Source organism: Halyomorpha halys, unplaced genomic scaffold (assembly GCF_000696795.3).
Source record: "Halyomorpha halys isolate HHAL.00 unplaced genomic scaffold, Hhal_1.1 Scaffold953.1, whole genome shotgun sequence".
NCBI classification, from domain to species: Eukaryota; Metazoa; Arthropoda; class Insecta; order Hemiptera; family Pentatomidae; genus Halyomorpha; species Halyomorpha halys.
Genome location: NW_027110139.1, coordinates 365,882 through 393,040, shown reverse-complemented (window position 1 = coordinate 393,040; position 27,159 = coordinate 365,882).

Below are 27,159 nucleotides of genomic sequence, written 5' to 3'. Positions count from 1 at the left end.
TACGAAGGATTTTGGACTGTAAGGATTGGATTCGGGAGGAATTTGATGGTTTAGTGGAGCCCCAAAGCTCAACTCCGTATGTCCAGATAGGCCTTGTAATAGTCATGTCGATCAGTCTTTTGTAATGGATTGGCAATTTAGACCGTTTGTCTAGTAAATGTTGTAATAGTTGGTCTAAAAGTAATAATTAATTTCTTGTGCGTTCAATTACCTCTTTATAATGTAATTTTAAGTTATTTATTACTAGTTATATTTAGTAAAAAATATATAAGGACTATAATTCAATGCCTTGATCGTTAAATACAAATACAATTTGTTGTAACAATTTCTCCAATATTTTAGTAGCTAAAAAAATTTCAGTTAGCCAGGTGAGTAGTAGAGTGCCCAGTAAGTAGCTTGACCAGTCAAAGATTCTGTGGGCGAGGTAGCAGAAGACATGGACCAAGCCGGGCCCCTTATTAGAGAAGGTTGGAAAAATATTCCTCCTCGGACTGTTCTTTACGCCCTCCCTATTTCAACCTAATCCCCTCCTGGGAGGCTACTAAAGCGTTATAAACCAAATATAAGTAGCCCCTCTCAACCGAAACCCACTCGGATCGAGAGGCGACCGATTCTTTAGTTGTTAATTGGATTTCGCAGTTCTATATTTTAAAAACTTACCTATGATACCTTAAAATATTTCAATGTGAACCATTAATGGACAATTTCAACTTGAAATTCTAAAAAGAATTTAAAATAACCTTTCTTCAAAGAATTTAAAATAACCTTGTATGAGGTTGAACTATAGTTAAAAATCATAAACATAAAAAAAAAACATAAAAATGCAGTTCAAAATAATATTATATGTAGTGGAGCTTGACTTGGGTAAGTTTCTTTCAATCTCTTATAGTTTCTGAAATAACAATAATTTCGTTGACAACTTCAAAACAGGGTCATAGTTTCAAGATACTTTGCTTATTTTAAAAATATTTTATGTTCAAATATTTATAATAATTTAATTAATATTTCAGATTATACCTTAGACTATTTTTTTTTTTAAATAAATAATAAATGATCCAAGATACAATTAATATAATTGTGCCTCAGGTCACCCTATATTGTGCCACGGGCAAAGTTTATATAAATGCGACTTACAATTATGATTTATTACTACATAGAACAAAAGAAATGAAAAACTTTATGAAATGATAAGTCAGAATCCATTAAAAAAATTAATACGGCCCCCTCCTCGAATTAATTTACATTATCTTTGAAGTCTATTCGTTAGGAATTAACGCGTCTCAAATCCTGAAAAAATCAACAAGAAAGTTGCTTGAATTAAAGAGGACGCTGTGATAAATTATTTAATGGTACCTTTTCGCGCCTGCACAAGAAGTAGGAGACATCATGACAATGACATCATCTTTTTGGTTTAGATTTTTTGCAGAGTTTCGTGACATATTTCTTAGAGCTTGTATTCATTATAACCCAAATAAATTACAAAACGTAGAACAACCATGATTTTGAGTGATAATACATATACATATATTTTTGAAAAAAAAAAATTACAATTGCAGTAAAGAAAAATTAATATTCCTGCATGCAAGAACTCTTCTCTATGTTGTTAAACAACTGTGGGAGTTAGACTAACCGAAGTCAGACTGGATTTTCCCAGAGCAAATGCCTTCGTGCTAACATAAACCCAAATTTTCCCTGATAATACAATTTATTTTATGTTTTCAAGTTGGTCCAAGACACACTGATTCCCTCAACATTGGGAATGGAACGGAACCGATCTTAACTCTTTTATAATAATTATAAAGATATAGAGCTTTGTATTTTCATGAAAAGTCAGTTTTATTGTATAATTTTCATACAATTGATTTCTAACACTCGGGGACGAGCAGCATTCGCCAGTATAGACGAGCAGCCTGTCCTTTTTCACTTCTCTTCGTTTATATTATAGACTGAATTCTTGTGCAGTAAAAAACCCAAAATCGTGCAGTAAAAACTAAAAATGTTTATAAAACACCCAAAACTTTATTGTTTAATTTATAATGTTAATACTTAGAAAGTTTATCTAACCTTGTTTGAATCAAATGAAACTCAATAAATACTCTCTTAATTTATGCAAACCTAATTAATTGAACACAAATGTGAAAGCATTAAATTCCAGTTTTGAAGGCAGGGATTCAATTTTTTATATTCCTAAATCCACCTCAATTTGAAGTTTTATAAGAAAAAAAAATGCAAGACTCCATGTAGAAAAGATTATTTAAATATATTCATCCAAGAAATTTCCCATTTTATTTTCACTAAAATTTCAATTATGAATTTACAAGGATTTGGGAAGTCAGAAGCAATCACTGCTATACCTCCAGATGCCACAACTACCTGGTTCTATTGTCAATAAGGATATCTTACGGAATTAATGGATGCGAAATGTACAGTTCGTGCGTAGCAGATTCTTCTTGCGACGTGTCAAGAAGACACTCGATGAACCTCACTCACTCAGACACCCATACATTCAACTTCTTTACCACCGCAACAGTCAGCAATTTCCAGTGACCCAATTTATGTACTACTCAAGTTAAGAGGATTACGCCTTGAGGTCGCTTAGTTTCGGCAGCAGTGAGTTAAGTCAGGAAGCGACGGGCAAACACGATCCAAATCAGCTAACGGTTTTGCTGCTACCACTGAAGGTTCAATGGAGAAGCAAAGAGCTGTATGGAACCATAACCTTGGCCTTATAACGAGTAGACCCAACGAACATACCCTCAGCGACACTAGTGTTTAGATTTCAGACTAGACCTCTTGAATTCATAGGACAGCCTACAGAATACAAATTAGTATCGGCCAACAATTAGAACGTACAGAGAAATCAAGCTTCATCTTGATTTTGCGCTTTATCGTCCCTACAAGTTTACGTTCATCGTTGCAGACATAGACATGTCTATAATAGAAGCAGATTTTCTATGTAAAAACAATCTATCTGTAGATCTATACAAATGAAAACTCTTGAATTCTGAACACTCTGTATAGTAATTGTTTTACGAATGTTTGATAAGTACTAGGACTTAAAACTAACGAATATTTCTGAAATTCGTCAAACCCAAGAAAATATTAAATTGTATTCTAGATATGTTATCGGAGTCATGGGAAAAATTAATAGGCAGTTATTGTCGTAAGAGGTACCAATATTGTCGAGGCCGAAACATTTTGTTTAATAACTCTTTTAAACAATAATTAAATTATTTATCAATTAGCGGTTTCAGGAAACTGTTCGTTGAATCAAGTCCATGGAAAGGAAGTGATATTGAAGTTGTAACTGCCCATAATTAAACTAAATAACATTTTCCTAAGGTTAAGAAACTGGAATCGATTTATCGGTGAATTAATCATAATCGACTTGTACTTTAGAGATAGAGATGAAAAGTGCGATCGTAATGTCCAAGTTCAAGGCTTCAGTAAGTGTTGGCCCTCCTCTCAAGAAGACAAATCTCCAGCTCCCCTCCCCCCTTACACAGCTACATTAGCAGAGAATAAATTTATTTCCCAGATAGGAGATAATTGCTAAAATATCATCAAAAATCCATTTAGCTCCCAGGAGCGGCCACTTCTCCCGGACCCACATCTTAGCTACTTACCGCCGCGCGATGGCACATGCATTCAGCCTATCTTAATTTAAGTCGAGTAAAAATAGTTTGGTTAAGTCGTTTATCTAAGGGCTCTTTCAGCAAAGGGAACTTTGATCTTACCCCAGAGCTTTTACTCGGAACTTTCATTTTTAGCTTAAACAAAATAGCTTATCTCAACATCTCAATTTATTCATACCACAAAAATCAAAATATGGCATCAATCACTGTTAGAAACTCACAATATATTCTCAAAAACTGCTTCCATAAATGGGAAATTAAGATAAATAGAACATATTCACCTTCCTTCCAAAACTACAGACATTTGGACTCAATACAAAAACTACAACAAGAACATACATGCGAAATTAAAAATTCATCAAACTGACAACAAGATACTATACATTTGATCTAAACAATTGTATATTAAATCATACTATTCACAATGACAGAGATATTCATACTTTCTCAACCAAAGTCACCACAATCTTCTTGTATGAACCCTTTAAGATAGTTCATGGATCACCTTACTCGATTGCATTTTATACCCTTCATCTTGCATTTCTAAGGAAGGAAACGAACATCCTTATGCTTGGTGAGTCGCAACCAAGTCAAGTATGGTAAGATAATAAATAAAATTACAATTACTCATATACTTTCAGTAATATCCGCAAAGTCGGGGAATTCTTATATTTTGCATTGCCAATAATGATTATTGGAAATTCGCAATGTTCTCTGACAAAAAACGAGGTTTGTTGGTAGATATTTGAACAGGAAAATTATAAAGAAGCTGCAGAAATGAATGCTGAAAAAAATGCTTTCTCAATGTATTTCAAATTAAAGATCAAAGATGTTGTTTAAGTCAGGCTTAACTCGACGTAGTGGGGTCGTTGCCATGCAGAACGTTTCTTTAAGCGACCACCTTGCCAGCATTTCAAATGATGAGGCTTTCTTCCTTCTAGTCTCTTGCCATTCATTGCATTTAGGGGCCTTTGCTTTGAGGTCGCTCTGCCATTTCCGTACATGATATTTTGAAACAGAATTCTTAAAAAAAAAATGAAAAATAAAATAATTCATTTACAGTAACTAGGTACCTACTATATAATTAATATGATTGAAAACATATATTTAATAATAATAATAACATTCTCTATTTATTCTGGGACTATTCGCTTAAGAATGATATTACAAATATGATACGAAATAAAAAAAAATAAAAAAATGAACTTATAGAACATCTTAAAATGTAACTAAAATAATAAATAAGAGACTAAAACAAAATAAATAAACTATAGTTAATGAAATATGTAAAATGAAAAAAGAAAACAAAACCATCACCTCATAAATCGTGATTAACTTCTAATAATATAAATAAAAAAGAATCGAACTCTCATGAACTAAAAATAATAAACGAAAATTATTTTTAGTTTCTTAATTTTATTTAATTTTTAAATAATTAACAATCATTTGTTATATACATATTTATAAGTATAAAAAAAAATCGAAAACATCAAAGGCAGAAAATTTAATTAAAAATAATAATAAATAAGAAGGAAAAAAAATTCTCTAACAAATTATAAATATTAAGTTATAATTTAATAACAGTAAAACGATCATAAATAGATATCTATATAAAGATATAAATAGAAGGAAATGAGAGATGTAGTTGGTGGGGATTGGATAACTTGGTAGAGAAAGGAAGCAAGGAAAGAGGAGCGAAGTATCTTCTATAGTAATAGCAATAAAAATATACAAATGGTTATAAGTAAATCCGTAGAATCAATGTTATTTGAATAAAATGACATGTTCTCTAAGGAAATTACGATTCAAATTCGAGATCTATGTTAAAATATTTCATTATATTTTTACACGCCTGATAGGATTAACGGAAATCGAATGGGAGCTAGATTAGAAACCATTGTGTCTCAGTTTCAGTGGGTGTCAATCTAATAACAGAATAATTATAGGTATCGATTTCCACCTAAATCAGCAAAATCAAGGTCAGTATAGATAATTTCAGCTGTGGAGTACAGAAAATTGAGAATAATATATAATATTATATATTATCCTATTTATATACAATATCCTAATAAAAGAGGAATGATATTAGACTGGGAGGGTACGAGATATTTTTTTAAGGGGATCTCTTACTAAACTCCGTATGTTGAGATTAACTTTTTGCATTAAATGTTGATATATATCATTCCTCGATAAACTATATATCTAAACATAACAGGAATTTTTCGAAACAAAATGGTAGTTCTTGAAATTAGCGCTTGTAAACAAACGAATTCTTAAGTTTTATATAGATGAACATTATAATATATAAATAAAACTTATAAGCAATTTTATAAATTTAAAATATATTTTGCATGTATTCAGTTGTGTTATTTATATCAAAAAGTTCATCTGATTCTTAAAAGATGATCATTGAAAAAAATAACTAAAAAAAAAAATACTATATCACAAGCATAATCTAAAAAGATAAATAAAATTTTGGCTAGAAGAGAGAGCGGAGCTTAGTTGAGTTGCCTGTTTTCACAGTTATTCGACTAATTAAAGTGTCTGAGTTCCTTTACAGGGGGAACCCATCAGTGATTCGACCCAACCTCCAGCTCAGACTATAAGATAAATCTCCTTAACATTTAACATTGAATATTCAACAATTAATTAAATATTAAACTAGAAAAATTCGTCGCATATTAAGAAAACATATTTTATCCTATCTGTTCGTATTCTTTATAATAATATTCAATTTTTAAAAATAATATTCACACTAGGCAATTTTATCCCTTACACTTTTCGATTTTTAAAAAAACCTTCCAAATAAGAATGTTAAATATTTTATATTTACATTTATGTATGGGTCATCCCGAAAACGGTTTGACAGTACGATTTTTCATTTCCTGTTAGTAGGGATAAAAGACCGGTTCTGACACAGGGTCAATGAGCCATTTTGGACTTTGGACTCTAGCCTTGACGCTACCTTAACCACTGGTCACGTGACCTATGGGGGGAGATTTAAATTAAAATTTACTTCGACCTAACCTTAACCACTCACGTGATCAGTCACGTGACCCATATTTGGGGGTGGGTCAAATTCGTATTTAGCTCGACTTAACCACTGGTAACGTACTTACTGACCACTGGTAACGTGACCTTTGGCGGGATATTTGAATTTAAATTTTTACTTCCCAACCTTAAACACGTGATAAGTCATGTGGTCATTAGGCAGCCAATTAGAAGCTAGCATTTGATCACATGACCCATAAGGGAGAATTTAAATCCAAATTTAGTTCGATATAACCTTAACCACTCACGTGGTCAGTCACGTGATCATTAGGTCGCGATTTTCTTCTTTTCGTTAGCCGCCATTTTTGTTTTCAAGTGTGTTACGATCCTTTTATTACGAGGGTCTCGCAACCCAATTATTTTTGTTCACCGCCAATTTTATTACGGGGGTCTCGCGACCGTTTTCTTTTCGTACTGGTTAAACCTAAAATATAAACACTGATATTTAGGACTTTTATCTTCTAATCCCTTCGATGAATGTAAACAAGGGACTTTGAACTTGTATAATCTCTAAAACATAAACAAACTGAGAGATAAATAGATCTGTTACTATGTAGCACTTTTTAATCTCTCTTATCTTTTTATACTTTCGACTTTAAACTATAATACTTTCTATTTTAGTTTCCTCAGCGGATATCAACAAAGCATCATTTAATTCCCTCAATCGGCATTTAATTTTAATAACCATATTACAAAATGACTTAATATTGATGGTGTAATGTTATAATAATGATTTATTAATTCGGACAAGTAGTTTCTGAAAAAAATCGCTACGAACTCCGGTGTACACTATGTCGTCGCTCTGGGAGGATAATGATAGTATTGCAATTTTTTGAGAAATTTTTATTATTTATTGAGAAATTATTTTTTTTTAACTAAAGCATAAAATAGGATATTTATTTTTTAATATCTTCATGAAATTTAAATGTATATTATGTTTCTAACAGTGGTAACATATAAAAAATAAAATACAACAGATTATAACTCTTAAAAATAGCAAATAAGGAAAAATAAAAAGTAAAAAAATCTTTTATGATATTAAACTAAGAAACGTTGCCTAACTGTTCGTTGGAATAAACCTATAGTCATGTTTTTATTTATTTTTCAGCGAATTTAAAAGAAATAATTTTTTCTTGAGTCAGCACTGATGAAGCCCAGCAAAGTGGGGCGAAACGTCGGTTACTAATAAATAGTTTTTCTGCCATTTTTGTACATTTCTCGACCGCCACCCAAGACTTGCTACAATCATCATACAAATCCAACTAATAATCTTCCAATTTGTGAATTTGGATGAAAGGCGTTTGTTTGTGCGTTTTTTAATTGGCGCGTCAGACCATAGAGGACCTAGGTCTCGCGCGATGTACTTAAGAAATACATCACGCGAGTTACATATCATAAAAAATCAGTGAAGACTAAAATGACTTTATTCTAACATATTTACAAGAACTACATGTTACTGTTACTCAGTCTCTATCTTTTTACTTCTCTGACTTAGCTATCTAGTCTAGGAAATATATATGAACACTTGAGAAGAGGGGGTAGGAGGAATAGTGAAATAGGAGAAGGGGTTTTGACCAATCGGATAATTTTAAGAGACTAGGTGGGGGGTAGTGAGCCTATGAAATTTAGAAGTAAATATCTGGAAGGAGGGAAAAGGCGTGGCGAGAAGTTGGGTGGTCAGATTTCTAAGAAAAAGACCATGACCTAAGACTTGTGTGTACTGACTTACATATGTTAGCCATAAAATAGTTTGACTGATGCAAGTCCATTGTGAGATGACAGCATGTACCTGCCTAAGAGTCAGCCCTTGCTATTCATATAGGATACTAAGGGCTTGAAAGGGCTGTTAGAATGGTCTCAAGGGCCTTAAGGGAACGTAGTTGTTTTTATTGAGTTTCTTTTGTAAGGAAATGTGAGCACATGGAACCATATGTCTAAAGTGACTTAGGTTCAGTTGGGCAAGGGGCAATTGTTTAAATTTATAATACCGGTTCCTTAACTCGCGTTTCTTGACGAGGGGTCACTCCCACGCCTATTTTTGTTAATGCCACCCATTATCTGACGGGCTTCACAAATGCCCGTGGGGAGGAGGGGAGGAGGGAGGCTGTGAGTGAGTATTGTATAGTTATAAGTTTGAAAAAATACTGGATAGGACTGGGGACTCGAACTCGCAACCCATGGGTTTACAGACAGGCGCGTTACCACGCTGCTACCGTCACCCTCGAAAGACAGTTGTCGAGCGTTATATTTTATTCAAAAGTTTGTATTTATCCCCAACTGGTAAAAAGTCATAGCTATTTGATATTTTCCGATGACTTTCTTGATCGTCATATACTTGATGCCCGAATAAGTACCGTACATATTTATACCGAAGTTACAACCTGAATTTCAGACCTTCATCATAGCTGAAAAAACAAAATGAGACCACAATTCTGAGATAAAAAATAATAAATAAAAATAATAATAACAAAATAAATGATAAAAAAAAAGTTTTAAAGTTCATTTTTTTGTATAATTATTTTATATTTTATATTCAATTAATTAATCCTTTTTTTTAATAATTTATTTATTGTTCTTTACAACTGTATACACATATATACAACAAGTACATTTGCTGTAGGTTAAATAGTGACATGATAAAAACATGTGGAGAATCTACCCACTGATAGAACTCCAATAACATTTCTAGAGGAGAAGATCTCGAGCCATCTTCTTTTCAGACGCCTAGGAGGATTATTAGGTAATGAAGGAGAAGCCAGGTTAGAAACAAGTGGATTTAGGTGGTTAAGAAGTTTATTATGGAAGGAACGTTATCTGGTTCTGGCGAAATCGGCAACATATGGAACATTGAGGTCCTGATGGATGACTTGATTTGTGACAAAGTAAGGAGCATCAAGGATTTTACGAAGGATTTTGGACTGTAAGGATTGCATTCTGGAGGAATTTGATGGTTTAGTGGAGTCCCAAAGCTCAACTCCGTATGTCCAGATAATTAATTAATACTAATATCTACTATCTACTTTATTATTATTTATTTGTATTTTTCTCTGAATTAAGGTTTTATCTCAGGTAAAATTCAGGTCGAAACTTCGGCACAAATAAATATGTTTTACTTATTATTGTACCTTTACTGACCGCATTCCTCATCATCTTCTCCTCAAATTAAATCTATCGTAAACTATAGAGTAAAGATATGTAAAGTGTTTTACTCATTTATTTATGATATATTACTTTTGTTATGGTTGGAGAACTTTGGTTATTATTAAATTACAGATTTTTGTGCTATTAGATCTTTTCTTCCCAATGCTCACATTAAGCAAGAAGCATGAAAGAAATTCGAATAGCGAAAACGACGTTTTACTCATACAAGTTTTATATTACACTAAATTTTATCTTTTGGGGTTACTGAAGGGATAGGCACATTTCAGGCTTTTTCTCCATGAAATTATATTTTATTTAGTTTTAAAAATATAATCATTTACAAATTTGTTTGTTGTATAATTCCAAAGATGTTTGTGAAAAAATTAAATCAGTAATTAAACCAGGAAACAAACAATTGATGTACAGTTATATTATTCATAGCATGAGATTGACTATAAAACATAAAAACAAGATTTGAGTGTACACAAATTTGAAGAACTTATTCCATCGATTATTTATATTGGATATCGAAAAGTATCCTATGTTATCATCGATTATGAATTTTATCAATTTCTTTTAAAAAAAAGATCTATTTATAGCCGAAGAATCTTAGTAAAAATCTATTTTCTGGAAATTCGTTCTGGATATATATTAATTCACCCTGAAAGAATTCCAAACTTTACATGAACCATTCCAAAATAGTTCATAAATATTAAAACATCTACGTGTACAAAGTATGAAAATAAAATGAACTTTACTTTTCTGCTCTGACTTCTAACATAACTTTTATATTCCCAGAGGAAGTTACAGACTAATTTCATCGTTCTCCTTCCAAACCATACATCACTCTATCGATGCTTGCTTATTAATTACTCTGTAAAAAAAATTCTTTTGTATTGGTTTATGCCAATTCTTTATTTATCAATTAGTTATTGTATTTAACTTTTTTCATCATATGATTTACTTAAAATATTATTTTTTTGTGTATAATTGATTTTCTTTCTATAGCTTTATGCTATTAATAATTGACTTCCTTAAGTCCTTCAGGTATCTCTCTACTACATGGTATTGCATTTGTTACAAAATATTTTTGCTGTTCGGTGCAATCCTGTATTATAATATGTTAGATAGTTAACAGGTTTGACATTTTGGTTGATACTTACTATTAAATATCTATGAGTTAGGTGTATATGATCAACCTATTCGTTACATATCATTCACACATACATTTTTTAAATACGTACACTGACCTTAATGTTCCCTATGTAACCGATCTAGCCCGAACCAGATATCACTCCTTCCATTATAAACTCTCTAAACACTCAAACCCCCTAGTTTCTAATCTTGCATCCTCTTCCATTCCTGACAATCCTCCGAGGCGCCTGAAAAGAAGATGGCCACGAGACCAGCTAATGTAAAATGTCATTAGAGCGCTACCAAGCCTGTAACACTCCAATTTAACTTAGATCAGATTTACTAAATGTATTATAATGTACAGTTGTAAATAGCAATAAATAAATATTAAAAAAAAAACGTACACTGACCTAGACAAATTATATTGGAAGCTTTATTTTAATAGAGGGTCAATTTATGAGCATTAATGGAGCTTAAGAATAATATCCTCTCCCTTTTATAGAATAATAATTTTTTTTTTTGTATTTTCTAGTATTCTAAAGTAAATAAATTTCAATTATATTGAAAAGTTACATATTTCTTCTTTATCTGATCACCTTTAAAAATATGGGATGTCCTATTGCTTGATATCTAGGATTATATGGCTATTTCACGAAGCGATAACAAGTAGGTGAAGATGTTATCGAATATCATAAACGCTTAAGAGAAAATAATGGGGATGAGAAAGCAGGAAGACGAAACTAGGGCGAAGAGAGAAGCAATAAAGTGAGGCAAAATCCGCCAGGAAGTTATAAATCAGACGTGGGAATGAAGGATGGTGGTAGCTATCGGCCGTTTGATGGCAACTCCTTCCTTTCGACTGATGGGGGCTTCAGTACCAGTTTGGATCTTACAGCTCTTCACAATATTGTAACCTGTCTGTGTCGATTCAACTGCTCGTCGGTCGTTAGTTGAATTGTTTCTAGATACGAAAAGAAAAGTTAAACTTAGTTTTATCAAAACACAGTTAATCTCTCAATAAATCATATTCAAATTTTCAATAGAAAATTCAACTGCATTTTTAAAAAAAATATCTTTATTGGAACTTACAGCTATATATTATATAATACATTCAGTAAATTTGATCTTAGTTAAAAAAGAGTGTTACAGGCGTGTAGAGAAACTACCAATCGGTAGCACTCTAATGACATTTTACATTAGCAGGTCTCGTGACTATCTTCTTTGCAGGCGCCTCAGAGGATTGTCAGGAATGGAAGAGGATGCAAGGTTAGGAACTAGGGTGATTGAATGGTTAGGGAGTTTATAATGGAAGGATTAATATATGGTTCGGGCTATATGTATGATATTATTTGTGACAAAGTAAGGAGCATTGAGGATTGTACGAAGGATTTTGTATTGTAAGGATTGGACACGAGAGGAATTCGAAGATTTAGTGGAGTTCAAAAGATCAACTTCATATGTCCAGATTGGCCTTATTACAGTCATGTAGATCAGTCTTTTTTAATGAGTTGGAAGTTTAGACCGTTTGTCTAGTAAGTGCAATTAATAGTCGAAATCGACGTGCGATTTCCTGTCTTTTCAGTCTTGCGTAAGGATTCCAGGTTAATCGTTTGTCTAGATGTAGTCGAAGGTAGCGCATCTATTCGACAGGAGTAAGAGTAACATTAGTAAATAAAACTGTAGGGCAGTCAGTAGGTTTACGATGAAGGATAAAGGTGATTTGATAGGATTTGTTGGGATTTATTATTAATCCTTCAATTACGACACCATTCTTCGAGGGCTGTGATATGGGATTGGAGAGTTTTGGATACAATTAATGGGTTATTATTGACTGCGAGCACACATGTGACATCAGCATATGTGGTGAGGATAGTGTTAGGATTGGTTGGAATGTCAGCTGCATAGACGGTGTAGAGGATGGGACCGAGGATACTACGTTGAGGAACACCAGCGGAATGACAATAGAGAGATGAATAGGAACCATTGTGGTTTACTTGGAATAATAACTAAATTTTTTAACAGCAAAAACATTTCACAGCCTATGAGATGGGCATGAGAATAATCTTTTACAACGATAGGCGCGAGTCAAGGTTCAATTAAAGTAGTAATAATAATATAGTAGGCTACGATCCACAGTAGGTACCCTGGTGATTACCCTCCTCTTTACTGTTTTTTTTTATTATTTATTTATTGAAATTTACAACTGTATTAAAAATATATACTACAAGTAAATTTCATGTTATTGTTACAATGCCATGACATAGATATGTGGACATTTCTAGAGAAGATCACGAGGCCACCTTCTTTTTAGACGCCTAGGAAGATTATCTGGTAAAGAAGGAGAAGCCAGGATTGAAACAAAAGCCTGATGGTTAGGAAATTTATCATGGAAGGATTAGTATCTGTCTCTGGCTAAATCGGCAACGTATGAAACAGTGAAATTCTGATAGATATTTTTGTGACGTAATAACCATCAAGGATTTTACGAAGTATAGGGATTGAACAATATGAACTCTTCTTATTGTTAGGAAATCACAGTTTCTTTGTAAAGATGATTATTTTAACGTTTCATGCATTTCTATTTAGGATGTACACAATGCTATTATCACTTGTACCGAGGTAAATACTGGACTTCTCAACGTGACCTTGACCAATTTACATTTTTTTTAAATGTATTTATTGATATGATGTACAGTTGTACATAAAATACATCAAGTAAATTTGAAATAATATGATAATGGTATAGTACAAGCATGTAGAGAAACTACCCATTGGTAGCACTTTAAAAACATTTTTACCATTTAAGCACTCGAGGCCATTTTCTTTTCAGAAACCTCGAAGGATTGCCCGGAACGAAAGATGAAGCAAGGTTAGAAACTAGTGGGTTTGAGTGGTTAGGGAGTTTATAATGGAATGATTGATATCTGGATCCGGCTAGATCGGTTACATAGGGAACATTAAGGTCTTTATTAATGACAAAGTGATTATTTATGACAAAGTAAGGAGCATTAAGGATTTTACGAAGGATTTTGGATTGTAAGGATTGGATACGAGAAGAATTCGAAGGTTTAGTGAAGCCCCAAAGCTCAACCCCGTATGCAGATAGGTCTAATTATTCTCATGTTGATCTAGGATGGGCTATAAGCGTTTCAAAATGATTTTTTTGAGGATTTTTCCCATGATCGGTAATAGAGAGGTAGAGCGGTAGGATGATGGATATTTTGGCGGCTTTTGGGGTCTGGGCATCATTTTTACTATAGATTCTGGTTTGTGACCTTGACCAATTTAAATATTTAAATTGAAATATTTCAATAAAATATTTCGGTATTTAAAATCACAATACCGGACAATACACTCGCGCGATGTATTTCCTAATACTTGACGGGTTTTTTTCGTAGTGTGGGTTGTTCACTCCCGCTCCTATTTTTTTGTGAGGCCACCCATTGGCTAACGGGTCTCACAAATGCCCGGTGGGAGATTGTGAGTGAGTTTTGCATTATTTGAGCTTGAAAAAAGCCCGGGTGGGACCGGGATTCGATCTGACAACATGTGGGTTGGTTGGCTGACGTGTTACTACGCTCCTACCACTGCTCATTTAAAATCACAATAATACTTACTAATAAATACAAAAACACGTACTAAATTACATAACCCCTTACAAGACTGAAACTGCTCGTAGACTGACACAAAATGCTTCGCTTTCGGAGATTCCGATGAAACAAAAATTAAATATCAATAAAGAGCTCCATTAAAACATCGAATTACGTACATCACGTATCCAGTTAGCAGTCGTATTCTTGGTATGCACGTAAAATGAAAAATTATAGGGTTTTCTTGAATTAATTTTTTTTTCTCACGATAACCCATTACAACGCCAAATTCTTGTAAAAATATTTTTTAATTAGTAGCAGGATTATTAATTAATGATTTTAAAAAATTTAAGGTTTTTTTTAATTAAATGAATTTCAAGATAAAAATTTTAATACTAATTCAAACCCGAACTTTTTACCTTTACTTAATTAAATGTTCCAATAAATGATGGGTTTTAGAAAAAGAAAACATGCCATTGATAGTAAACTTCTGAAGTCTAAGAACTAGCTTTGTTTGTTTGGCGATACGAGCTGATCAGCTGTTTTTTATAGTGATCAAGACTCGGTGAGCTAACGCAACATATCGCTTCTCAGCCCTTTAAAAATGGCGGATATGTAAGCTTGTAGGGGAAACCAAAACGAGGCCGACGGACAGAAAAAGATACAGCCATCGTGAAATAAAGATCTCTGTTATAAATCTCAATTTGCCCAATCCTGGAGAAGATGAGTTAGAGAAAGCTGTAAAACGGGGAGGAAGTTGCCAGTATAGGAGACCTTTCTGTCTTAGGGCCAAGATCTAAAGGGTCCTTGGTCTGCATATCCAATGTAATATGAATCCATGACGCCCCCACATTGCTAGTATCTTCCTGCTTCACTCCCTCACCCCCCTCCAATATGTCCAACGATTCAACTTCATAGTAATCAAGTTTACTACCTGTTATAACAATAATATTTAATACATTTCCACTCTAAGTGCTATGACAATAAATACCGTGCTAATGTATCAATGTTACATATTTTTAACCTATAAACTAAGGTTCAAGGTATAAGATACTGGTACAGGTACTGATATTTGGTGGGGGAGGACAAGTCGGGGAAGAGGGCCTTATTGTACCCTTAACGGCTACCTGGGTTGCCGCCGCGTACTAACCAAGGTGGAAGTGTCAAGATTCATTCTTCGGGACCGCCGAAAAATGAATGTTTAACTGCCGCAGGTGGGAATCGAACCCACGGCGTTACGAACCGAGCAAACTGGGTCCTGCGCCTAAACCCGCACAGCCGTAACGTCCCTAAGATATAAGATATATATATATAACAAAAATTGTATTTTATTATTATTTTTTTAAGAAATGCTGTACTGACGTTAATATCATCCCTATTAGCTCTTCTTGCTTTCCAATTCTACAAAACCTGTTTGGATATCTCAAAGGCAGTTATTTGTGTTTTTGAGTTGGATTGGTGAAGAAATAACACTTTTTTAAAGTTTTTATTTCGTCCAAAGTGCTTTATCGTTTTATTGATACATCATCGAATAAAAACAATTTTTAATCTTCTTTTACGTAAGGTCTCTCATAACACCTTGAACACTCAACCCTAACAAAACCTCGATGTCAAATAAATAACGCAAACCTTACATTTCTGTGCCTTTCCAAGAAGAGAATATGTCTGCCAGTTCTGCTATTATTGGGAGGAAATATTTTGGCAATTGGGAATATTGGAATCCTATAGTTATTCCATCACTAACTCTGGTAGTCAAGAAACCAGTGACAAAAAAAGTTAATATATTTCAAACTAAGTTTGGAGCATCTAAAATGTTCATACCCATTAGTAAAAATAAATAATACACTTCTGCCCTATAAAAGCCGCTGGAAATAAAAATGACGGCTGAGTAAATACGATATAATCCAAAAAACGAAGCGAATAAACCAAAAAAATATAGTTATTTGGGTTTGAATTGGTCATTAAAATTAAACTTTTTTCTTTAAATTCATTCAATTAAAGAAAACCTTAATTATTGTATAATCATTAATTAATAATCCTGCCACTAATAAAAAATAATATTTTTACAAGAATTTGGCATTGCATCACATTTGTGGAAAATGGGTCATCATGAGAAAAAACATTTTTATTTAAAAAAAAAAAACAATAATTGTTTTTTAATTTTTCATTTTCCGTTTCTGACAAGAATACAACTGTTTAACAAAATATAAGGGGGGGGGCGTAATACAATCTGGAATGATCTTTCACAATTCTCTTTGTTTTTTCATAAGTTTCATTTTTAAATTATTAATATCTAATTAAAGTAATCATATTTCTTTTTCATTATTTAACTTGATATTTTTATTTCATTCATCCTGTCATTTTACTTACATCTTTAATTACCTATAAGTGCGTTTTATTTCCCACTTCTTTCGTTACTTTTTTTCTAATAATTTTTATTCTCTACTTATATATATTACTTATATTTTGATGTTTACTTTATTTTTTGTTTTATCCTCTTACTTAATTTAAATATTTCTCTTATCATACAGCCTTTATCTTTTTATAAAACTTGAACTATTCATGTCTGTTAACACTATTTATGTATCCTTGTGGTAGTTTTTTAAAATCTAATCTAAATATTTTTTCTTGGCCCTGCTTTTCATTCCAAACTCCTTAACCATCCTAACCCATTAATTCTTAATCTTTCATCCTTAACAATCCCTGATAATCCTCCGAGGCGTCTGAAAAGAAGATGGCCACGGGATCTTCTAATTTAAATTATTGTTTGAAGGATCACCGATGGGTGGTTCCTTCCCAAGATTTTCAAGTATACATGAAACAGACAACATATTTACTTATTGTATTATTTTGTACAGTTGTAAATTACATTAAATAAATAAATTTAAAAAAAAAATTCCTGATGTAGGCTAGAAATCCTGGCCGAAACGTTGGCACTAATAAATAAGTTTTTAACTTATTTGTGTTCTTTTCTGACCGCACTCTCCAACTATCTTTTTCTCATATGAATATATATATATTATATTTTATCCCTAGCTGCTACTCATGGTACCTCTTTTGGATCGAATAAGCTGAAATTCGGTATGTAGAATTTTTTAGAATATTATCATAAAAGAGTCCTTAAAAACCCTTACAGTTTATTCTTCCACAGTTAGACTAAGTTGATCATCCTTAGTTGATGGTGGAGGTCTTTCTCGGAGTAGGTTATCCAAATCTGTGCTAATGTTTCTTGCAACTTTGGCTAGCAAATGTCCAAATTTAAACTCAGAATAAAAATAAGATACTCAAAAATTGCTAATTTCCATGGTCTTATTTGAAGGCATACTAAAAAATTTATAATCAATCGTAATGATATTAAATAAAAAAAGAGAGGATTAATGAGAACTCATTACGGGTTTTCTTGTTCGAATCGCATGTTTCTATTTTACCTTATTATCTATTTATTTATTTATGAAATTTTTAATCATATTACATTTATCCATTGTTAATTACTAACAACGGGAATTGTTTATTTATTTCTTTTTTTCAAATAATCAAAATTAAAGGTACTTTAGAGGACGACGGTAGCAGCGTGGCAACGCGCCTGTCTACCAACTCAAAGGTTATGAGTTCGAGCCCGGCCTATACGGAATTTTTCAAGCATAAAATTATACAAAACTCACTCACAAACTTCCCCCGGGATTTGTGGGGCCCATTAGCCAATGGGTAGCACACACAAAAAATAGGTGTGGGAGTGACGATCCCAATGATAAAACTACGCCATGAAACGCGCGATGTATTTCCTTAAGTGAAAGTAAAAATGAAATTCATCAATTATATTATAATTTAATATTTTTTTGGACTAACAACTAACTTAGAATCCTCACACAATACTGAAAAGACAGGAAACAACCTCGATTCCGACTATTACAGCACTTACTAGACAAACGGTCTTAACTTCCAATTCATTACAAAAGACTGATTTACACAATTATCATAAAGCCTATCTGGACACACGGAGTTGAGCCTTGTAGCTCCACTACACCTTAGAATTCCTCTCGTATCCAATCTTTGCCATCCAAAATCCTTCGTAAAATCCTCAATGTTCCTTACTTTGTCGCAAATAAAATCATCCATATGACCTTAATGTTCCATATGTTACCGATCTAGTCCGAACCAGACATTAATCCTTCCATTATAAACTCCCTAACCACCCAAACCCACAGTTCCTGAACTTGCTTCCTCTTTTGTTCCTGAGAATCCTTCGAGGCGTCTCAAAAGAAAATGGCCTCGAGACCTTCTAATTTAAAAATGTTTTAGAGTAAAAATGATCTTACTTCAAATTTACAAGATGTATTTACTGTACTTCAAATTTTCAGTTGTAAATGTCAATCAATAAATTTTTTTAAAATCTTGTTGAAGGTTTTTTTTATCAGTTATAATAAAAATTGTAACGTTTCGGCCATTCCAGCCTTCCTCAAGGAATTTATTTATAATATCACAGCTAAAATTGTTATTAAGCTGTTGCAGGTTATTATGCCTTCGTAAAATTTTATCTTAACCATTTCTATTATTATCACTACTACACTTATTATAATTATTCAGTTTACAATGTAATTTAGAATCTAGTAGAAACGTAAGAGTTAAAGAAAATAAAAAGTGTGTGACCTAAATTTTTATTATAAATGCATTAATTAATTCTGAAAATCTTTTCTTAATATTTCTGGTAATTAAAAATTAAAAAAAAAATCTTGGCTAAAAAAAATATACGTCAATAATTTTTTGTCATTTAATTATCTATTAGAAAAAAAATATATACATATATTGAAAAAAAATTTCAAATGATTGTTTTTACTGACATACAGCCATTTGTTCTCAAGAAAAGTCTCAACGACTCTTCTCAAATAAATAATCACCTTTAATAAAAAAAGTTGAAGGCGGTAGTGTAAGGGGGTTCCGACAGCCTACTCCAGGCAAGAAGTTTCTCAGCTTGAAATATGTCGTTTGCTTCAAGCAAGCTCCTTACCACTCCCAGTTTTCTTATAATGTTTCAGTGAATTATTTCTCTCAAAAGTAGATATGGTATTCCATATAGCTGGATTAAAACCAGTTCTCTAATTCCAGTTCTCTTCTTTATTGATTTTTTCATTTTTTTTCAGTGACGTAATTATTATTCTCAATCAATTTAAATGAATATTGTGAATCAATTTCAATATTAGAATATATTGAATTAAGGATCTCAACGCAAGAAAAAAAAAAAAAGTTGTCCAAGAGATAATATTTTCAATGAACCAGCCTACTTATTAGTTGGTCCGGGAGAAATACAGAAAAAGAGTACGCCAGTCGTGGAGGACTCGTTAATGAAGATGACAAAGAAAATATTCCTGCTGTCAGTATATGTCGGAGAACAATTAAGCCCAACGTACATTTCCTTGACGCGTTTATTGAGGGGGGGTGATGTAGCAGTACCTACCTTCCCGACAACCAAACAATCACCAACTCTAAATTCCAACCCATATAGTTTCCCCCTGAAGACAACTGAGATAGAAAATGGTGGTTATGTAAATTATATGTGCATGGTAGTTATATTTAATGTTTTAATTTTAGTACTTAATTTTGTTTTAAATGAAGTGCATAATTTTTTTTTATTATTGTTAGCGATAGCTAATTTTTTTTCTGTTTGTTTTTTATACATTTTATGTTCATTTTAGCATCGTCAAATAAAGTGTATTTGACGAATAGAACTATATATTACCTATTTTATTTCATAATAGATATCAAAACCTAAGGTTATAACTCTTAATAACATTTAATATGAGTGCTAATATTCACATTTCATTAATAAAGTATTAGGAATGTCAATAAAAATATTTATTATAACCTAAATAATTCATAAAAATGAAAATATTAAGGCGTGATTATCTTCTTAACGAGCGTTAACAGACATACCTTCATTGGCGATTATCTTGTACGTGTTGTCATTGGAAAAGACGATCGGTTTCGTATAGTTACAACCTGGAAACGCATAAGAATTGAAGTATGCAATAGGCTTTATGTAAATACCATACAGTTATGATTTTCTATTAGCAGCCACGATCCTACGAAAATGTATCTTCATAACAATATTCATTTTTAATTCTTAATTATTTGCAGGAAATGTCCATTAACGTTAATGGTGTCTTAATCTTTACTACAAACAACAACAAAACGAGAGTCTCTACAACTTGAAACGTAAGACTGTTCCTTAGGCTTGAACTTATTCCTTATGTAGCTTCAAACTTAATTAAAAGATACACTTTGCAAACTCAATTAACGAGGCCTACATCTCTCACTCAGCATCCCAACCGTACTTTTCAATTTGGATCAAGTTCCATCAGTGTGTTTCTCTTGTTTCTTTTTTGTAGTAAACGCCTGTCTTGTAAATTAGGACGTTCTGGGCACGCCCTCGTTTAGTAGCATTCAAGATACTCTCTAATTTAGACATAGTTTAATATTTTATGTTGAATTAATCAGTTCAGCAATAAAGAACACACTTTAATAAATAAATGTAAATAATGTTTATTGTAACTATTCTCAAATTATACACTTTACAATGTAGTTTTTTTTATAATTAGTCGAAGAAATTCTTTGTTGAAAAAAATTTTAGGGCATGAATATGCAAACAATTAAGTTGCTAAACGCTGCTTCAATTGTAGTTGTTTTTTTTTACTGATCCTCAAGATCCACAAATATACAAAGCATGTATCTATATCTCATGCTCTCAAAACCAACAATGAGAGTATTTTGCAACGTTTTTTAGATAAGCATATTTTGTCTTTTAATTATAATTGACATTTAAGAAAACAACGGATCCTTCGTCTAGTGTAATTTTTTTTTCTTGAGCAAACCGCAAGTTTGTCACTAAATTCCCAAATGGAAGCCGACAAAAAGCGGTCTTTATGTCTTTTAATTAGAGAGAAGGAGACAGACCCGGGTCGGCCTCAATATTTTTTTTTTGGAGTTAGCCTTCTCTTAGAAAAAAAAACAGCAGGTACACTTTGTACGATTCTACCTCACCTTTTAATTCCCAAACGGCCGGTATATAAGAAATTTTTTAACTTGAGTTCTCTCTACAAATTATACACAAGCCAGAAAGAAATCAAATTGAGGAGTTAAGTTTTAAATTTAAATTTTTTGAAATCCTCACAAAATGTCTTCTGAACATAATTACAATATTGTAAGGAAATAATGTATTCTATATAAATTTACATCATGCTAATAAATAATAAAATAGTCCCGATTTTTTTTTTTTAAGCAAAATTGGCTTCTAAGCATATAATAATTATTAAACTAAAATGAATAAAAAAAGAAACATTTCAAACAAGAAATTGTCACACAAATTGTATGAAAATGTATTTTGACGTTTCGGCCTTTTTTTTCCCTATTTTCATTCAAATATGTATTTCTTCTAAAACAAAATTCATCATAAAATTAGAATACAATACTTTTAGGTATCTAAGAATCCATTTCTAGCTATTGTCATTTGTACTTACTATTTTTGGCTTATATACTTTAACAGGTTACTTCTTTTATTCTGTTTTATTTTTTTGTTTGTTTTTTTTTACGTACATATATAATTTTTTTTTAGGTTTTCTTTTTAATTTTCGTGACTTTAATTTTTAATACTCTTTATTTATTCTGGGATTGGTCCCTTTAGAATAAATTACAGGCGTCAAAATTAGGCTTTAGAGCCTTTGAGTAAATTACAAACTAGAGATGAAATTACAAGATGTCATAAAATAAAATAATACAGTGAATTTAAAAATATACAATTAAACAACCATAATTAAGTGAATATATAAAATAATGATAAAACAAATAAAATGAAACCACTTGTCATATCATAAAACATAAGATGACTTCTGATAGTAAATAAAAGGGAAAAAAATTATAAGAATCAAATACAATTAAAACTAAAAAGTAATAAATGAACAGATATGATTTCTGCTAGTGTATATATTTACAATTATAAACGAAGATCTAAGACATAAAATACAGAAAATATATAAAGCTTTTATGAAACTTTCAATTGTTATTCTTCCGGAATTAGGTGGACAGAAGGTAGTCGAAGATACGGGATTTGAAGATTGGAAGGGTGTTAGAACTACGAATAAAGGAGGGAATAGAATTCCATAGGGAAGAGGAACGAATGAGGAAAGATCTACCAAAGGCTGCGGTTCGATGGGCAGTTACATATAAGTCTGAAGGCAGTGAGCGGGTATTGCGGGAATGCACTGAGGACTTAAATTGAAGGATATCTGAGATGTACGATGGACGGTGGGATTGGATAACTTGATAGAGAAAGGAAGGAAGGAAATATTTACGACGGAAGGAGGGGTAAAGCCACTTCAACTCTTCATAAAATCGGGTGACAGAGGCGTCCATGGGGACCCCAAAGATGAATTGTACAAAGCAATTATTTAACCGTTTTAATAATGTTCATTTTCTCCATGTGTAATTTGTCATTTTACATATATCTTAGTTTCCTCTCTTATTTTCCTCCACTTTGACTATGGATGCCTGGTATATGGTGGACTCTTGGGTAATCTCAAATCTAAACATAAACGTCTTATGAATTGCGCAGTACGATTTATTTTCGGGATCACCAGAGATACGCACATGACCCACTAGTACTCCGAGCTGAAGTGGCTCTATCCATCCTTTCGATGCCAGTATTTCCTAGCTTCCTATTTATTTCAAGTAATTAGTACTCAGCGCCCCTCCTATATCCTAGAAAACCTGCAATTCAAATTCTCTGTCCAATCAAGTACTACCAGGCCCGTTTATCTGACATCTACCCTCCACCTCACTGAACTGCTGTGTTTGATAAATCGTTTTTTACCCGAGCTCCATATCTCTGGAACTTTATTCCCTCTAACATACGTCAAATCCCTTATATTTAACTAAATTTTGCTTCACAAATCTGATCCATTATTATAATATTACATATATTTTGTAACTAACCTTTTGTTTTGTTTTTATTCAGTCAGTTAGTTTGCTAATTAATCTATTTTTTTCTTCTTTATATAAGTAATAATTAAGTGTGGTCACACTGTTTTATGTAATTGATTAAGAGAACTAGTCGCAGAATAATAAACTATTTTTCATTTCATTTGATATTTAGTTTCTGGATTTTTATATGTATATTATTCTCTTTTTCTTCCGGGGATAGATCGGTTACGTATGTGACATTAAGGTCATTATTTATGATTTTATTTGTGACAAAGTAAGGAGCATTGAAGATTTTGGAGTGTAAGAATTGGATACGAGAGGAATTCGACGGTTTAGTGGAGCCCCAAATTTCAACTCCGTATGTCTTTATAGGACTTATTATAGTTGTGTAGATCAGTCTTCTGTAATGAATTGGAAGCTTAGACCTTTTGTCTAGTATGTGCTGTAATAGTTGGAATCGACGTGCTGTTTCCAATCTTTTAAGTCTACAAAATGATTAAACATTAAATCTGTGCCGCTACAACCCATGTGGGGTAAGAGATGCAGTACATTGTAAGGAACTACTCTTACTAGACCAACGATTTTGCAAGGAGGTGACTTGATCAAAATCGCTCGACCACCAGATTTTTACTCTATCAAGGGTATTATGGGGGACACCGGAGGGCTCCATTGAACCCACAGGGCTGACTCACGGCTACAGTGAAACAGAAAATAATTGTCTGCCATAACCGGGTCTTTAGAATTCGTAGCGCAGTGTCTTACCAATGAGCTATCCACTCCAACTACAAATAATTTTTAAAAAATGTGAAATATTAGAAACTTTTTTTATTGACGACTATTTTTTTTTAACTTTTTTTATTAACCTCGTGTTTTAAAAACAGATAAAGAAACACGCCTCATCCTGTCGTAGGAAGGAGACTATCGGAAAATGTATACGTAGGATATATTGATCCAAGAGAGCTATTTTTAAAATACCTGATACCACACAGACAAATTTTAGAGGACCGTAATGGATATTAAACCCATCCCACATTCACAAGCTCTTGCGTCAGCAGGAAGTACAAGGTTTCGTGTCAACAGCAAATATAAATCTACGAAAAAATTATACAAAATTTTTATTTCTCATTTATTTGTGTGGAGTGGGACCATATTCTACATATACTTCCTTGTTGCTTTTTAGGCCTATTAACTACAGCTAAAAATAATTAACGAATTAATTCATAAATTTTTATAAAAATAGATAACTTGGAATTGAAAAGTAGATTTAAATTTTTTTTTTTATATTCCGTTCACGAGTACATGGCAAAAAACAACTTGTCTTCAATGAGAGCCATGTCTTTTAACCTATGCCTCCGACATCAACTATCTTGCTACGTAACTGGTAGTGGAGTAAATTCAAATGTCCTTTCAATTAATGCCTTACCAATTTATTTATATTTTTATATTATTATGTAAAATATGTATTATTACATATTTAATTATTCTACAGTCAAATATATGGATTAGTCTCAAGCAACTGGCCATTTTCACTTGACTAAAATATTCATGGCTGTGAAAATCAGACGACGAAATATCTTTATAGCGATTTTTTGCTTGGGATATTTCATTCATAATTTCAGTTAGGGCACAACCCCTATACTTTTTCCGTTAAATGACCATTTATTGTAGCTGTTACTTATTTATACTTCTGTTTATGTTTAAAAGCCAATTTTTTGGCAGTCAACTCTGTTGGCCATGTTTCATACCTTCTGAACCACTGTGCGCAACCTGAACTATTTCCCTTTAATTATATACACCTAATTAATAGTATTCCACGATAAATATTAAATTTAAAAAAAATAAACGGATTCATCCCCTATTATTCCCTTTTAGTTTAATATTTCTTATTATGTTATTATATTTCTTACTAAAAGCTAACGTTTGACAATACGACTGCTAATTACATGCATCACCTATGAATGCGTTTATGCGGTTCTTGATTGATGTATTGATGATTGAGACATGATATACACAGGGATCCGAGATTAATTTGGCAGATTGGGATGGGCAATATTCCGCGTGGAGAGGGGGGGGGAGAGGATGGCTACCTTAATAGAGCGGTAGTAAGCAGGTAGATGCTTACATAAAATCGATTCCGGGAATGGTTTCTTGAACTGAACTGATGATTGAGTCTTAATCATAGACCCATCATCAAAGGGTTTGTATTAAATACTTATGCATTCAAATGAACAGAACTTTTCAAAAATGTAAAATAATCTATTCAATTCAATATATTCGAGCAAGAATTGAATCTTTGAACCAATCTTACGAAGGAAGAAGACTAATCTCTCATAATTACAAAGAAATAGTTTACCTTCCTTTAATTAAAGATTTGTTATGACTACGGCAATATCACATGAGTCCTGACACCAGGATGAAGATTTATGCAGGAGCCAACTGAAACAGATTTTTAGAATATTTAGTTTGACTATTCAGTATATATCCGTCAAAAACCTTGGTGTCGCCATTGAACTAACTTTCTCCTGGAAAAACCACGCCTCCGATGCTTCCCAGTTTCCTTTCTTCACCCTAAAGCATTACCTTTACCTATTTCCTTCTGAAACCCGTTGGCTCCTGGTTACTTTCTTAATATTTATCCCCACATTGACTAATACTGTGCGGTTTACGGGTGTGTCTCTGGGGATCTCGAAGCAAAATTAAAGCGACAAAAAAACATCGATGTCAAAAAAAAATCGACAGAAAAACATCGATGTTTTTTCTAACCATTTCAGTAACATAAGGTCTGTTCCAACGACTACGCATGCTCCGGTCAGTTAGAAGTTCTTTTCCAATCAAAGAATAGGACACCTACTACAATAAACATCAATGTTTTAAAATATCGTTACAATACATTACCATAATACATCGATTTTTATGAACAACTATTTCAGGAACAAGGTCTGTTCCAACGACTACGCATGCTCCGGCCAGTCTGAAGTGCTTTTCCAATCAAAGAATAGGACATCAACTACAAAAAACATCGATGTTTTAAAATATCGTTAATATACATTATATATTTCAGATAAAGTCCGTCGCAACGATCACGAATTCGACGACTTGTCAGAAGAGGTTTTCGAAACTAAGAATCCGACATCGACAACAAAAAACATCCATGTTTTAAAATATCGTTCCTTACTATACATTACAAAAATACATCGATGTTTTAAAATATCGTTACTTACAATACATTACCCAATATACATCGATTTTTCTATACGAACGCTATTTCAGAAACATGAGATCTGTTCCAACGATCCCGCATTCTACGGCCTGTAAGAAGTTTTAGAAACAAAGAATCCGACATCGACTACAAAAAAACATGTTTTAATAGAATGCGGGATCGTTGGAACAGATCTCATGTTTCTGAAATAGTTGTTCAGAAACATCGATGTATTTTGGGTTATGTATTTTAAGCAACAATATTTTAAAACATCGATGTATTTTTGTAATGTATAGTAAGTAACGATATTTTAAAACATCCATGTTTTTTGGAAGATTATTGATTGACCGTGTGTAAAGATGAAAGGAATATGATCCGGGTGCGGTCAAAAAAACTCAAATAGTAGAATAATACTATTTTAATGAGCCAACGTTTCGCC